Source organism: Oncorhynchus mykiss, chromosome 2, assembly GCF_057628025.1.
Source record: "Oncorhynchus mykiss isolate SJ-2025 chromosome 2, ASM5762802v1, whole genome shotgun sequence".
NCBI classification, from domain to species: Eukaryota; Metazoa; Chordata; class Actinopteri; order Salmoniformes; family Salmonidae; genus Oncorhynchus; species Oncorhynchus mykiss.
In genome coordinates, this window is record NC_143023.1 from 83,420,208 (window position 1) to 83,432,376 (window position 12,169).

The window sequence follows — 12,169 nt, forward strand, 5'->3', positions numbered from 1 at the left end:
AGTGACAGTGTTGATCATTAACACTCTGCTGAACACAGCACACAGGCAGCACAGAGATACTGCACAGTTTGCAAATCCCTTTTCTCACTCTGATAATAGGGAACAGGGATATCTAGTCAGCTGCACAACTGATTGCATTCAACCAAACTGTGTCTTCTGCATTTAACCCAACCCCTCTGAATTAGAGAGGTGCAGGGGGCTGCCTTAATCTACATCCATGTCATCGGCGCTTGGGTAGTTGTTGTTTCAGGGTTAACTGCCTTGCTCAAGTGCAGAATGGCAGATTTCTTCCACCTACTCGGCTTGGGATTCAAACCAGCGACCTTTCGGTTATATCTCACAATGCATGTTTTTTTGTTGTTTGAGGGCCCATTTACAGCAGCCTAACCTTGATTCCCCATTTGCTATTATGCTGTGTATTCATATTGTCTCTACCATTTGTCATATTCCTAGCTTTCCACATCAAATTTAATCTCTGAGTTGAAATGGACTTTGTGCTAGGTTTGTGCTAGGAGAGAGCTGCTTCACTGCTCAACTCCCACTAAGGCTTCGGACTGAAGAGTGGAGATCAATAACTGAGAGTGCTCAATGGTTCATGGTTGTACTTGTGGTTTGTTTATTGTCGCAGACGTCTTGACCGCATTGGAACGGACTTGATCCCAACGGACTTGATCTAAGCATCCTCCAGGCGGTCACATGGGGTGCGAGGATTCTGTCCCCGTGCGCCACGCCCCCGCGCTTGGCGCTGTCCAGCACGCCAGGACTGAAAGCTGCTGGTTGCGAGCAGCCAGTAACTGCCTGCAGCGGTGGACTGCACGTAGTGCTGAATTGAACCAGCGACAGACAGTCGACAGATCTCACCGGATACTAAGGTGAAAGTTCAGTAGAAATAAATTCAATTCATGGAGTAGACATCGTACAAATATGTGACAGCTTTTAGATTTTACCAGACGGGGACATTTTTATTTTGCCTTTCAATGATTTGCTGTCACAATTGAAACTCCTGAACCACTTGGTGGTAGGCTAAAACTTGTTACCACCATGATTTGGGTTATTTTACTGTCTTATTGCCTGACGTTTGTTTTTGGATATAATTCGGATGATCGACTGCCTTTCTTTTATGGGCATGCATTTGAGAACTCTCCGACGGCATCAAAAGTGAACGGACTAAGCATTCCTGTTAAACGCATCAACCCACAAAAATGGTGTCCAGAATCGGGAATGCACTTTAAACTGTATGGAAATGGCAGCGAGGATTTCCACGTCTTTGCCCACCACAAACGGGGAAATATATTACTTAAAACTTCCAAGGTTTTGGACAGGGAAGAGCGTTACGAATACCTACTGAGTATATGGTTATGTTGCCAAACATGCGTGTCAGCGGACCATGTTGTCTTTGAGGTTGCGTCGGTGAAAGTGGACGTTTTGGACACCAACGACCACGAACCCACTTTTCGCAGTGCAGACTTGAAATTAACTTTGAATGACGCGACTCCACTCCGGTCTGTGGTTCACACGGTAAATGCACTTGATGCAGACAGTGGAAAGAACGCAGAGTTGACATACTTCTCCGTTCCCAAAAACGGCATATTCTACGTGGTACCACGAACGGGTGAAATTTTACTGGTGGACTCCATACTGGGGCTTCCATCTACAGTCAAGTTTTATGTTTTTGCAAAAGACCACGGTTGGCCCAGCAGAATCAGTAAGGGGGTTGAGGTCACGGTTATCCCACGACAGTGGTGCCCACTGCGCCCAGGCCAGACAGGGGAGTTAGGCCGCCTGGGCAGGGCAGGGCGGATGCAGAGGGCATTGTTGGACTCTGGTAGCACGGTCTCCCTCAATGTATCCGAAGATGTAAGCATCGGTTCAGTCGTTATGAACCTGAGCCCAGCCAAGTTTCAGGCAGCCTCATTTGAGCTGGTTTACCCGGAGACAGATATCACCCCAATCAACGTGGGCAAGGAGAGTGGACATATCGTGGTAGCCAGGCGCCTGGACAGGGAGACTGAACCGTTCGTGGAATTTACTGTCAAAATACAAGATCAACAAGGTGCGTACTAAATCTGCACTTTACTGGGCGCTTGTCTTCAGTGCGATATGTGCGGAGTGGTAATGCCCTTATTTAATTGGCAAACGTCTATTACGCATGCATGATGTCACTTTAATAGCGCAGTATTTTGCGACCATCTGGGTGGCTGAAATAAAAGTCCCCCTGCAGTCACTATCCCTCAGTAATGCCCCAAAAGAGCATAATGTACATTGGGATAAATAGCCAGGTCGGAAAAAGCTATTAGCGCAGGCTAGCTACAATACATCCAACAGGTACACAAGGTATCCCTTTACCTGCTTCAGTGGAAAAACAACAACAACATGATTTGTAATTATGACATGCTCATACAATAATATGATGTATCTCATGTTTATGTATAACTCTAACAGCTATTACTTTTTTAAATTAAGGCCAAATAATTATGGTTATTTTAATTAGGGCCAAATATTCTTCTTCTTAAATAGACTCCAGTCAATTTATGGCTACCATAGACTCTACTGTAGACTCGGCTGTGAAGTTGTTTCCAACATGAACCATTTTGGAGTGGAGATCCAGTGTGACCCCAATGCTGTCTGTTTCCTTGAGGGCTGGTCTTTTTAGTTTTATTTTCATCCTTGAAAAAGCAGACTACCCATCACCCTTTTTGTGTTTAAACACATATTCTGCTGGATTTTTATTTTATTTTGAGTCTGTTTTGCACCAACAATTAGTAACTTATTAGTATGCTATACTGCATGTGGTTTGCTTGTGTTCCATTTTTCCCTTTGGCTGTGTGGTGATAGCAGGTGGGTCCACAAGGATATTAGTGTGACTTGTGTCACTAAAGCTGTGTGCATGTGGCCCAGTGGCCACTTGTCTACACCCCAAGGCTGTCCTCATTGGGGAACTCTTTGAATAACCCTTTTTGATTCCAGGTAGAACTCTTTTGGTTCCAGGTAGAACTCTTTTTGGTTACATGTAGAACCATTTCCACAGAGGGTTCTACATGGAACCAAAAAGGGTTCTCCTATTGGGACATCCGAGGAACACTTTTTGAACCCTTTTTTCTAAGAGTGTATGTGTAGTCTCTCTCTGTCACCTCTACACCAGTAGCTGGGGAATCGGCATGGAGAGACAGAAGGAGAAGCCAGTGAATTAGGTCATCATGATAGACACTAGTAAGGTGTCATGTTGGAGAGAGGTAGAGAGAACTCTACATTCGTCCTGTGTAAAGATTTAGTTTCCACAAAGGCCATCAGCTTAATAGCTTAGTTTTATTGGAACAGAATGTAAAGTATAAGCTGTTTCTCTTCGACTGTGACTTTTTCCTGCCCCTGTGCTTGAATCAGTTAATGTTATTGGAAGGGGCAGGATAATGGAGAAGTATTGAGCAAATGGGATAGTCCTTGGTGAGGTGGAAGAGAGGGGATGGGATTGGACTGAAGTGATTCCCCTTTTGGCAGGGGGGTGGTTTGGAGTGGAGCTGTGTCTCAGCTTGTGGTAATCACCAAGGGTCGTATGTATGTTTTTTTTTTCTACTGTGTTATTGACTTGTTAATTGTTTACTCCATGTGTAACTCTGTGTTGTCTGATCACACTGCTATGCTTTATCTTGGCCAGGTCGCAGTTGTAAATGAGAACTTGTTCTCAACTAGCCTACCTGGTTAAATAAAGGTGAAAAAAAAAAGAAGAGATCTTCTAACTGTAGGAGTGCTGAATTAAGATCAGTTTTTCCTTCAAGATCAAAATGAATAAGATTACCTGACGAAGATCCATTTAGGATGGAAACGTTGTCAATAAAGCAGTGAATTGGGAGCTTTAACAGTGTGCGGGCCTTCTTGTTCTTTACTGGGATCTGATTCTATATCAGCTCTCCATTATCCATATGGCACCTAAGCTCAGCCTGCTTTGTCAGAGAACTTCAGCTCTCTAATTCTAGTCAGCCTCTTGTCTAGTTGCAAATACATTTGCATGTTCATAATGTGATTTGAAATTAATTGGGATGAGACCTGATCTTAATTCCTGTGTAATGTGTGACTCTGGGGCTGTATATTTAATACAGAAAACTATTTCACAATGCCATGCCATCTGCATTTATTACATTTGTAAAGAAACCCAAGATGTGTGTGTGTGTGTGTGTGTGCGTCCATGCATGTGTGCTTGCGGATTTGTGTGTATGCGCACGCCCATGTGTGTGTGTGTGTGTGTGTGTATGTTTACCTCCCTGTGGTGGGACATAGCTCCTTTCTGCTTGAAGTGCATTGTCAATACATTTACAAGCAGTTGCATGTTAGTTTCCACCCAATCTATTTCTGCTCTATGTTCTGCTTGGATATTGTCTTTGCCCCAAGTGGCACTCTATTCCTTACATAGAGCTCTATTGGCCTTGGTCCAAAGTAGTGCACAGTATAGGGAATACGGTGCCATTTGGGGCGCACATTTGTCTGTCTGGCCGTGTCAGAGGAACATTCTTCCCTGCAATGCTGTCTCCTCCAATGTACAGCACCACACCACACCACTGCTCATCTGATGGCCAGGAGAAAGGAGAGGTGTAGCCTAGTTCCATGAGGATGGGTCCAGGGCAGAGGGTTTATTAGACCGAGAGGTTGCATTATTTATGTCCATTATTACAGAAATTGTCAGGCCCAAGACATGGCAGCCAGGGAGGAAGATAATAGTGACAGTCAGGGGCAAATGCCTCTCTCCTCCTCCTCCTCCTCCTCCTCCTTGGAGGAGTATTCCTAAGGCACAGATTCCCTGCTACGTGCCCATGCACCATGCTGAGTGATAAATGACTACAGTGGTCCTTACAGTAGCCCCAGTCACCACCAGCTGAGGTGGTGTTACACAAATGACAGATTTTACCGATGGTGCAGCAGTACAGATCCAGAAGGGCGGGTGGGGGTGTCTGTGCGAGGAGATCCTGTCTGTTGTTTTATTTGTCTAACATTCTAACTGGCCTTCTGTTCTTTTGGAATGCAGTTGACACCTAAACATAGTTGTTAAGTTAAGGTAGACTCAACGTTATAATGTTGCCACGAGCAGCTCTGTAGATATTGCAATGTGCTCGAACACAGTCACACAGAGTGTCTGGGCATGTGCACGGGTTTGCTTCACCCTGCTACAACGTGGTAGCTACGGGACCATAAAGCAGAAAAGTTTAGCCTCGCGCTTCAATGCGCTTAGTTGTTGCATAAATCTCGCCGGCCGGGTCTATACCTTGAACAATTCCGGATAAAGATTTTGAAGGGCCACAACCCCTGTCTGTCAATCCAGAAACATCTTTGTTTACTGAGTTTTGTTTTGCCTCAGCTCCACATCCTCGCTGTTGGCATTTCCCCTCTGGGCCAGAATCGATTTGCCGCTATTGATTAAGCAAGCAGGCTTCTGTTATGTTCCAGTCACAAAACATTGCTTTAAACACAATTTATGTGTCAGAGAAGGCCTGCCATAGACTGCTACTAATAGTTTGCAAACTGGTAAAGAGTTAGGACTGTGATTGAGCGGACCACAGATGTAACTTTCTGGGACCATTTAATGAATCAGAGCCAGGCGTTTCAGACTAGACGAGCCAAGACCAGACTGAGCATAGAAAATTGGTGTTGGCACTCAGACCTACCAAAGGAATTGTCTGGTCTGTGTTTATTTATCTATATTGTGTTGAGTTTCTTTACCTTTTTCCCCCTGAGGTCCAATTAACTGAGTAAAACAATGGTTGCGGCTCAACTTTCAGCCCACGAGAAGAGCTGTTAATTAAAACCAAAATACAGGGTGTATAGACAGCTCTGAAAATTTTTGTTTTGTGGACAAAGAGATTTTGCTGCAGAAAAATGACATGTCTGGCAGAGTTGCTTGGTACAGTATTTCGATAGGAATTTCCATAAGAGAAAATACATGTAATTGCCGTAATGGCGTAACATGTTGTAAGGGACTTCTGTCAAAAGATGAAATGGCAGTTTGATTAAAGATTGAAGGAAGAAATTTGAAGCTGGCTTGTGATCAAAACAAAGCAAGGCTGACATGAGTCATCAGTATGCACAGTATTGGCCAGCTTGTTGGTGTGTGTGTGTTTGTGAGTGTGTGTGCACAGAGAGAAAGAGAGAGAGAGAGAGAGAGAAGGGGAGAGCCCATGGTGATGTAGCCTACCCACAACCTAGGCTGATGTGTGAACAACTCTGTGTCTACTGCTGACTGCTTAGCATTCCATTTGTTGCATTCCCATTACAGTTGGAACATATACTGTATCCTATGCTTTTTTTTATGGCTTCCGCGTCTGTGGTCGGGCTACCCCCGTGTGTGCTTTAATCCAAGTTTGACAGTATGTCTGTGCATTGTTCTCGTCATGTGGTTCGACATGTTGTTCTCTATGGAACAAATGAATGTGGTCCTCCTCTCCATATCGTCAGTGTGGGGGTCCGGCTTCATGCTGTGGACTAATAAGAACATATGGTCTCCACAGTCTTATGATGGTCTGAGGAGGAGGATGGGACAGTAGTGATGGTGGTGGAGTCATTAGTAGTGCTTCCAGTGGACACGCACACACAGACACACACACACACACACACCAAGCATAATGATCCAGATCTGGGTGTAACTTCCATCTTAGGCTACTGCAATACAGTACTGTACTTAGAGTTCCTGGTCTTAAACTCAACACATAATACACTACAGAGACGCTCAGGATAGAAACCATGAGAAATCATTTAAATCAAGTTTTTTTCTGTGTCAACGCTTTCGAGAGGTTCAAATTGTTTCACATCGTGACTATTGCACAAGATGTGTGGCGTCTAATTACTTGTGCTCTTTGTGCCCCAGGAGGCCAGAGCGATAGCATTTTAATCATTCAATTTTAATCATTAATTGCATGAATGTGTGTTAAGTTGCTTATGATGGATCTCTTGGGTGCATAACATTCACTGCATCTGTCAAATCCTTAATTTAGTCCCTAAGAATTGTATGGTAGTTAATAAAATAATCATACATTTGTCATAATTAAGTCATACTTTTATCACGTTGATATTAAACATTTAATACCAGAAAGTCATGCATTTAGTTGTAAAAAATTAAACACCCCTGATAATGCATTAATATTGTACTATGAGATATAGGATAATCAAAGATTTGGGGAATTAAGTCCCCTTAATAGTCCTATTTACCATGTAAATAAGAGATCATCATAGATTTCTGTTTTTAATATGTCACTTCTGTCACACTAATATAATCATCCAAGTTAGTGATCAGGGGTGTTAAACGTTGGGTGTTGATACCTCCTCCTCTACTCTCCCGCTGTGTGATGAGCATTGATCTGGTTTAATCACGCTGGCTTCCTACTAATGCAGATTAGGATGTGTGTGGGGAGATGATGGTATACAGCACAGGCTGTTCACTGGATTACATTCAGAAAATGAGGGGTTTATCCTCACTCCTGTCCCCATTAACAACGCTTCTAAACACGCTGCTGTCTTAATGTGTGTGTGTGTGTGTGTGTGTGTGTGTGTGTGTGTGTGTGTAGGGGAGAGGTGTAGAGAGTGTTTGTGTCAAATCAAATCAAATTGTCTTTGTCACATGCTTTGTAAACAACCGGTGAGACCAACAGTGAAATGCTTACTTACGAGCCCTTCAACAATGCAGAGAGAAAAATATAAATATAATAGAAAGATAATAACACAGGAATAAATACACAATAAGTAACGATAACTTGGCTATATACACGGGGTACCAGTACCGAGTTAATGTGCAGGGGGATGTGGTTATTGAGGTAGATATGTTCATATTGGTAGGGGTAAAGTGCCTAGGAAACAGGATAGATTATAAATAGTAGCAGCAGCATATGTGATGAGTCAAAATAGAGGCAGTATGCTAGCTAACACCTGTTGTCTTGGTTTGGTAGAGGCAGCATGCTAGCTAACACCTGTTGTCTTGGTTTGGTAGAGGCAGCATGCTAGCAAACACCTGTTGTCTTGGTTTGGTAGAGGCAGCATGCTAGCTAACACCTGTTGTCTTGGTTTGGTAGAGGCAGTATGCTGGCTAACACCTGTTGTCTTGGTTTGGTAGAGGCAGCATGCTAGCAAACACCTGTTGTCTTGGTTTGGTAGAGGCAGCATGCTAGCAAACACCTGTTGTCTTGGTTTGGTAGAGGCAGTATGCTAGCTAACGACCCATTATGTTCGTTAGGTAGAAGCAGTATGCTAGCTAAAACCTGTTGTCTTGGTTTGGTAGAGGCAGTATGCTGGCTAACACCTGTTCTCTTGGTTTGGTAGAGGCAGCATGCTAGCTAACACCTGTTGTCTTGGTTTGGTAGAGGCAGTATGCTGGCTAACACCTGTTCTCTTGGTTTGGTAGAGGCAGCATGCTAGCTAACACCTGTTGTCTTGGTTTGTTAGAGGCAGCATGCTAGCTAACACCTGTTGTCTTGGTTTGGTAGAGGCAGCATGCTGGCTAACACCTGTTGTCTTGGTTTGGTAGAGGCAGCATGCTGGCTAACACCTGTTGTCTTGGTTTGGTAGAGGCAGTATGCTGGCTAACACCTGTTGTCTTGATTTGGTAGAGGCAGTATGCTAGCTAACGACCCATTATGTTCGTTAGGTAGAAGCAGCATGCTAGCTAACTCCTGTTGTCTTGGTTTGGTAGAGGCAGCAGGCAAGCTAACACCCGTTGTGTTGTGTCAATTTGTTAGAGGCCTCTCAGTGACTTAGTGTTGGAGTCGTTCGGAGGGTGAGAGAGTTCCAGAGAGGCCACGTCCGCTTTTAGAGCAGCCCCATTATTCTCCATTACGATCCCATTCTAGACCTGAGAACACCACTGAGAGTGGATCCTCCAAATTGGCCCCATACTTTACGCTCCTATATCTACCATCACCATCATAACACAAACATGACCCCTCCCTCCACCACAGCAGCACAGCATAGAGCGTGAGCTTTCTGAAGCCTCGAACATAAACAGATAGCCACAGATAGAGGTGAATGGACAAAATAATTCTGCTTTATGAACAACACCCTCGGTTCTGGTTACAGAGGTGGATAGATATCTGGAAATATGAAGAGAGAGAGAGAGAGAGAGAGAGAGAGAGAGAGAGGATGGAGCAAGAGACGGAGGGGGATGCTCCCGACCTGGGAATGTCCACACTTTTCCTGGAAGAGATATGACTCTCCTTTTAGCCACAACCCTCTTCTGGCTCTCTGTTGTGAAGTGGCTTTTACAGAGTCTTTTCTTAGAGTTGTATAGTGTTTCTATGAACTCCCCACTGTTCCCAATCCACTTCAGGCCCAGTGTGGTGATAACAGCTGGAGGGACGAAAGAGCCTGAAGTGTACAACTATCTCCTACTGCTAGTGTCCTTTCTCCTCGCAGCACACAACAGAAGACAATAAGGAAAGCCCCACAAGGAAAGCAGGATAAGGCTAAAGAATATTTGACTTTACATTAGATTCTGTTATAGAGGATATTGTGTATATATATTCCATATGCGTGAAGCCATTTAGATTCACTTCTGTGTCACCTAGTCAGCAATGCATTGCATTTAAATGGTGTGTTAGATTGTGTGTGTGCATGCGTGCACACGATTACAGTTAGTGAGTGTGCCTGTGCCTGTGGAGCTCTGTGTGTGTCCGAAACTTGGAAGCCTTGAGCCACTACAATACAGAGTGCAGAGGACGGATCTTAATAGATTTCAGTCCTCTGAGCTTTCAGTGTGTTGATCCTATGCTGACTGGTCCAGACTCACAGTGCTTTAGGCTCACAGTGGGGGGATTTACAATAGGGCCCCTTTAACACGGCAAACGTTTGGTTAATATGTCTTAATTCTTCCCTGCTGCGCTGAAATTCACTTTATACCCACAGACTGCTAAAAAGCCTAAAAGGTCTCTGATGCACCATCGGGTATTTATGTTTGCAGATGCAATTTCTATTAATTTGGTACCCAATTGATATATTTGTTTCATGTTTTATTTTCCTGCAACGGGCTCGAAGAAGAAGCAGTAGGCAAATCAGTGTGGGGTCCATATTATGTGGAGCCTTTGAAATTACAGTAATTAGATGGTATATCGCAATACAATTCTCTCCTGTGCTGTGTTCGAGTGCTGTCCTGTATTGTGTACTATACACAGATCATGTTCACTTGTGTGTGTTCACATGTAGTGTTTTGTTTAGCTGTTCGTGTAGTGCCATAGACTACTTAGGCTGCTCAGTTTCCTTTGTACTGTCCTCTTATACTACTCTGTTCTCTTAGGCTTCTCTGCCGTGCATTGCACTCCACATATGAACACACACACACACACACACACACACACACACACACACACACACACACACACACACACACACACACACACACACACACACACACACACACACACACACACACACACACACACCCCTCCTTGTACCGTGGGCAGTCTATGAGAGCACTTGAGAAAACTTTTTTATACCAGCAAGCCACTTAGCAGCTTTATATAGCTACTGCCCAAGGAGAGGATTACCAGCAGGCAGCAACAACACAACATCCCTGCAGGGAGACAGTGGAGGGAACAGCACACTGTGACACTCCCAATGTGTTATACCTGCTATCCAATTTATCACGTTACATTTCATTACAGCCATTTAGCAGATGCTATTTTTCGTTAGATACTGAACAGTAGACCTTATTCATCCGATTGACCTACAGTTAACCTTTCTGATCTCCCCATCCCGGATCCGGGTTCGTGAATACAGACTCAAGCTCATTACCATAACGCAACGTTAACTATTCATGAAAATCGCAAATGAAATGAAATAAATATGCCATCTCTCAAGCTTAGCCTTTTGTTAACAACACTGTCATCTCAGATTTTCAAAATATGCTTCTCAACCATTGCAAAACAAGCATTTGTGTAACAGTATTGATGGCTAACGTAGCATTTAGCATTAGCATTCAGCTGGCAACATTTACACAAAAAAACAGAAAAGCATTCAAAAAAATCATTTACCTTTGAAGAACTTCAGATGTTTTCAATGAGGAGACTCTCAGATAGCAAATGTTCAGTTTTTCCTGAAAGATTATTTGTTTAGGACAAATCGCTCCGTTTTCTGCGTCACGTTTAGCTATGAAAAAACCCCTGTATCCAGGATTGTGTAAATCTATCAGCAAGCTCATTAGCATAACACAACGTTAACTATTTATGAAAATCGCAAATGAAATGAAATAAATATGCCATCTCTCAAGCTTAGCCTTTTGTAAACAACACTGTCATCTCAGATTTTCAAAATATGCTTCTCAACCATAGGAAAACAATCATTTGTGTAAAAGTAGCTAGCTAGAGTTAGCATTTCGCGTTAGCATTTAGCGTTAGCATTAGCGTTAGCATCCAGCACGCAACATTAACAAAAACATAAAAGCCTTCAAATAAAATCATTTACCTTTGAAGAACTTCTGATGTTTTCAATGAGGATACTCTCAGTTAGATAGCAGATGCTCAGTTTTTCCAAAAAGATTCCTTGTGTATTAGAAATAGCTCCGTTTTATACATCACATTTGGCTACCAAAAAAAATCCATAAATTCAGTCCTCAAAACGCAAACTTTTTTCCAAATTAACTCCATAATATCGACTGAAAACATGGCAAACGTTTTTTAGAATCAAGCCTCAAGGTGTTTTTCACATATCTCTTCATTGATACATCGTTCTTGGAAACATGCTTTCTCTCCTGAATCCCAGGAGAAAATGACCGCACCTGAAGATTACGCACAAATTTAGACAAAGGACACCGGGCGGACCTCTGGAAAATGTAGTCTCTTATGGCCAATCTTCCAATGATATGCCTACAAATACGTCACAATGCTGCTAAGACCTTGGGCGAACGACAGAAAGTGTAGGCTCATTCCTTGCGCAATCACAGCCATATAAGGAGAGAATGGAAAACAGAGCTTCAGAAATTCTGCTAATTCCTGGGTGATGCATCATCTTGGTTTCGCCTGTAGAATGAGTTCTGGGGCACTTACAGACAAAATCTTTGCAGATTCTGAAACTTCAGAGTGTTTTCTTTCCAAAACTGTCAAGAATATGCATAGTCGAGCATCTTTTCGTGACAAAATATCGCGCTTAAAACGGGAACGTTTTTTATCCAAAAATGAAATAGCGCCCCTAGAGCTCTAACTGGTTAATA

General features: G+C 43.2%; 1 pseudogene across 1 annotated transcript in view; it reads left to right on the forward strand.

Annotated features, from left to right (window-relative positions):
• The first annotated feature begins 602 nt into the window (after positions 1 to 602).
• Positions 603 to 12,169, forward strand: part of LOC110502224 (neural-cadherin-like) — a 105,921-nt pseudogene continuing 94,354 nt past the window's right edge. The window contains exon 1 of the transcript XR_016490523.1: positions 603 to 2,053. The product of XR_016490523.1 is annotated as a neural-cadherin-like (transcript). The remainder of the gene's footprint in view (positions 2,054 to 12,169) is intronic.